We start from the raw sequence: 4,616 nt of genomic DNA, 5'->3' as shown, positions 1-4,616 counted from the left end.
TGGTGAAATTCATTAAGTTTGGGAATCTGTGCCTTAAGCCATTCCAATACGCACCTCTAATTAATACACAAAGCATTACAACCTGATAATAATGATGAGAATCGTCTCCAATTGTTGCACTGGGTGGCTGTAACATTCATCTTGACTGCTAGAACCACGCCCTTCATACGTCACCAGGCCCCTACCTCACCGCGGCTAACCATCAACATATACTCACATTCGCCCATAGACGCATATTTGTTTTTGGCGTGGTCTAGACTGCCACGACACCTTGCAAGCACGTGTTTGTTTTTCAACCAATAAAAATCGTCCATACTGCTCAACCAATACAAATCGTACACACTGCACAGCCAATACAAATAGAACATGTTATAAAATAAATTACAAACGCAATAGCAAGTTTAGCAAAAGTACCGGCATATGTTACGTAAGTGTGATATATAATTATATATATATATATATATATATATATATATATATATATATATATATATATATATATTTATTTATTTATTTATTTATGTATTATATCTATTAACATAAATTGGTATACAGTTGTAAATAAAAAAAAAATTAGTAAAATATTCAAAGGACTTGTTCTAACGAAGTGATATCTTTAGTTTGCTTTTGATTAAATAGTTAATGATGAAAAAAAAATAATGTATTGGGCTTTAAATGTTAAGCGTTAATGTCAACTTTGGACGTAGAGCTTTTAAGATTACGTTTAGTCAAGCAGCCGGTAAGATTTCTATTGGCTGCGATACAACTGCGTGCCAACATTTGAGATGACGTGGCATTCAAGTCAAGGCTGATATAAAAAGCTTAAGAAAAATGAGGGAGGAGAGTTTCTGTTCCCTATTAGTCACGCTACAGTGCATGGAGTAACTTGTTCAGATGCCTCGTGACTAATCTATCTATATATATATATATAATTCTCTTCTGGGAGACGCTAGAAAACAAGCTGTAAACGCGCTCCCCACCATCCCCACCCCTACATGGTCTTAGTGAGCTGTGGTTCACGCTATGTTTACCTTCGTGGAGTAGGGTTTAGTGACGGCTATTAGCGGCAGATAATTTAGTTTGAAACGATTTTAAACGTTGGGGGGGGGGGGGGAGGGGGAAGGAAGGGGGGAGGTTATGGTCCTTTACGAGCTACTTATAGTGTTTTAAAGAAATATTTTCAGTGTCAGCGTTGGTACTGTCGAATTCACAAATTATGAATTACTGAAAAGTAGAAAAAACAACAACTAAATAGCGGCGTATGTTATGCCGCGGGCCGGCTCGTATAAAGTAATATGCAAGGTCAGTGGCGTATAAGTCGGTATTTGAGGATATGGTCAGTTCCGCGTAAGGCATTATGTAAGTAGGTGGATAAATGCCCAATAACAAAGTTTCAAAGGAGAGTTATAGTAGTGTTTAGCGTTGTGTAAGGAGAGGTTAAGAGGCGTGTAATGTATTACCAGAAGAAGGTCAGAGCCTTTTAATGAGAGAATCAATGCCGTGTAAAGAGTTTTGTTTTTAGAATGTGCCGTTTTATACCTTATTAAAGGAGATGGTGACTACCATTTAGTATGTTATATAAAAATCCGGTCGTTGTCGGTTTATTAAGAAGTTATTTAAAGATTCGTCGGATCTGTGTAATGCATTACATACGAATATAGTTAGTACCGTGTAAGTTTATGTAAGGAGAGGTTCTGTGCAGTATAAGTCTTTGTGTAATGAGAATGACAGATATAAATTTCATGTTTTTACTTGACCTTCTAATTTTTCCTGATCCTTGTTCAGATCATAGTATTCAAGTCTTCTTGTACTATTTTTCCTTAAAAATACGATATGTATAGGTATACAATATTCAGCCGTCATTATTATTAACGATCATTAAATAACCATTTTTTAATACCAGCTTTATACAAAGGCATCCGAAACCTAAAACATACTTAACCTGGCCCGACCAGTGTTTATTACAAATAGGGGCGATAGTTAAAGGAAATAATGTGTGTATAAATTATGTGTTACTTCTATTTCTTTCAAGATTAGGGAGGGAGGATTGAATTAGCTAAGCTAAGCTAAGCTGAGCTAAGCTGAGCTAAGCTGAGCTAAGCTGAGCTAAGCTGAGCTAAGCTGAGCTAAGCTGAGCTAAGCTGAGCTAAGCTGAGCTAAGCTGAGCTAAGCTGAGCTGAGCTGAGCTAAGCTGAGCTGAGCTGAGCTAAGCTGAGCTGAGCTGAGCTGAGCTAAGCTGAGCTGAGCTGAGCTAAGCTGAGCTGAGCTGAGCTAAGCTGAGCTGAGCTGAGCTGAGCTAAGCTAAGCTAAGTTAAGCTGAGCTAAGCTGAGCTGAGCTGAGCTGAGCTGAGCTAAGCTGAGCTAAGCTGAGCTAAGCTAAGCTAAGCTAAGCTAAGCTAAGCTAAGCTCAGTTAAGCAGAGCTAAGCTAAGCTAAGCTAAGCTAAGCTAAGCTAAGCTAAGCTAAGCTAAGCTAAGCTAAGCTAAGCTAAGCTAAGCTAAGCTAAGCTAAGCTAAGCTAAGCTAAGCTAAGCTAAGCTAAGCTAAGCTAAGCTAAGCTAAGCTAAGCTAAGCTAAGCTAAGCTAAGCTAAGCTAAGCTAAGCTAAGCTAAGCTAAGCTAAGCTAAGCTAAGCTAAGCATTCGGATAATTGTCAATTCAGGAAAACGGCTTTCAGGCAAGCGTTTTCAAGCAATTTGCAATTTGATTGTTATTACTGTTTTGTCCGAAAATGAATGATATGATGTCGGGCATTAGCAACATACCCTATTTCCCATTTAAAAGATGACCAATGCAAAAAAAAAAAACAACCATATGACTTAAATACACAGACATAAAACGACAACAGAAAAATTTAAAATATATTTTACACGCTTGGAACAAAACTCAACATTTAAGTGTTTAAAGAAGCGTGCCATTGTATAATTAAGATTCTAAATAATTGTAACTTTGTTATGTGATTATAGGAAACGTTTATTGAAACTTGAAACAACAGAACCTACTAAAATGAACATACCGCTTCACCATGTGATGAAAGTGATCGCCATAATAATGATTTTGCTAGTTTGCTCCTCCAGGTAAATAGAAAAACTAATTTGGATCAGGCTCGTTCCCATTCAGGCACCATTTGGCTCCCAGGGCTATCCCGTGAGCACTATGGCGCCTACATCCGTTTGAAACAGTGCGATAGACTTGGGCGCCCATGGATATCTATTAAGTACTATGTCGGCTAAGTTAGTTTTAAGAATAAGCCTACAATATTGACCTAGCGGCACAAAAAAATTGATTAGTAAACCAAGCAAAGGGCCGTACGTCCTGCTATAATATATATAGGCCCTATATATATATATATATATATATATATATATATATATATATATATATATATATATATATATATATATATATATATATATATATATATATATATATACATATATATACATATACATATATATACATATATATATATATATATATATATATATATATATATATATATATATATATATATATATATATAAATGTTTACTTATATATTTTACATACATGGGTTTTACAAAGTTTTAATATAACTAGTGTTTCTCTATTTAGGTGTAGGTTTAAAAATAAATATAAAAAATAAACTTTTATGAGTGTTATTAATTTTTCATATAGAAACACTAACTTTGAATTGCATTTTCAATAGGTCCCATTTTGGAAATGTTCGTAGCCCTGGCATAAACTACATTAACCAACAACTGAGACCAGATGTGGCGGGAGAAAAATACTGGATTAAAAGTTATTGAATAAAAATTATGTAGCTATAAATGTGTTTGTGTGTTCATTTTTACATATGCATAACTGCATCTGGTTCGTGTGAGTCTGCTCTTGTTACGCTTGCTCATTGTAAATGTTGACGCATTTCTGTATTAGAAAATTACTAGTCTTGAGTCGAATTGGCCAAGAGGTAGAGAGTAAGACTGCCATTCGAAAGGTTAAAGTTCGAATCCGGGTTTAATTCAGTGTAGCGTCAGTGACCACCCATCTCTGACTGGCACCTATCTCACTGTAGAAAGAGTAAGGAAGCTAGACATCAAGCTGACCATATTATCCCTTTTATGCCAAGGATGAAACAAATGAGTTTTACATCCTGTGCCGAATAGATTGTAGTTTAATGGAGGAATCTTTACATTTTTTTATATTACTAGCGCAATTCACAACATCAAAATTAAGTACATTTATCCTACTGCTGCCGGTCGTTGTGTATTGGGTACATCCAGACGTTTGTATCGGTACCAACGGTCACGTTGTCAAGTCGAAATTTATGACGTCACACTCTCTTTACTCACGCGCATCGTAATTTTTTTGACTTCGTGAATTCAGCCTACTTACACAGATTATTGTTACTAAATAGTTGATCCGTTTTTGCTACAAAAAATACTAATAGCTTTATTATTCACATCTGAATATAATTTTGGAAGTTATCTGCTAATTACGGTTTGTCGCGTTTTCGCGACATCCGGCAATAAGACATAAAATGGAACTTGGGTGCCAAGCAGGTATAACGAAATACGATGCATCGCCAAGCTGTTAATCATTCATGTATGATTATAAATAAGTAAAGGATTTACAATATA

General features: G+C 35.6%; 1 long non-coding RNA gene across 1 annotated transcript; it reads left to right on the top strand.

Annotated features, from left to right (window-relative positions):
- Positions 1–371: 371 nt before the first annotated feature.
- On the top strand, positions 372–3,803 carry LOC131943122 (uncharacterized). The gene is made up of 3 exons (XR_009386853.1): positions 372–427; positions 2,964–3,074; positions 3,686–3,803. It is a non-coding gene; the product is annotated as an uncharacterized LOC131943122 (long non-coding RNA).
- The last annotated feature ends 813 nt before the right edge of the window (positions 3,804–4,616 follow it).

Source organism: Physella acuta, unplaced genomic scaffold (assembly GCF_028476545.2).
Source record: "Physella acuta isolate Inbredline_101_S28 unplaced genomic scaffold, ASM2847654v3 ptg000007l, whole genome shotgun sequence".
NCBI lineage: Eukaryota > Metazoa > Mollusca > Gastropoda > Physidae > Physella > Physella acuta.
Note: the sequence above shows the minus strand (reverse complement) of the source record. Positions and strands in the feature narration are given on the sequence as shown.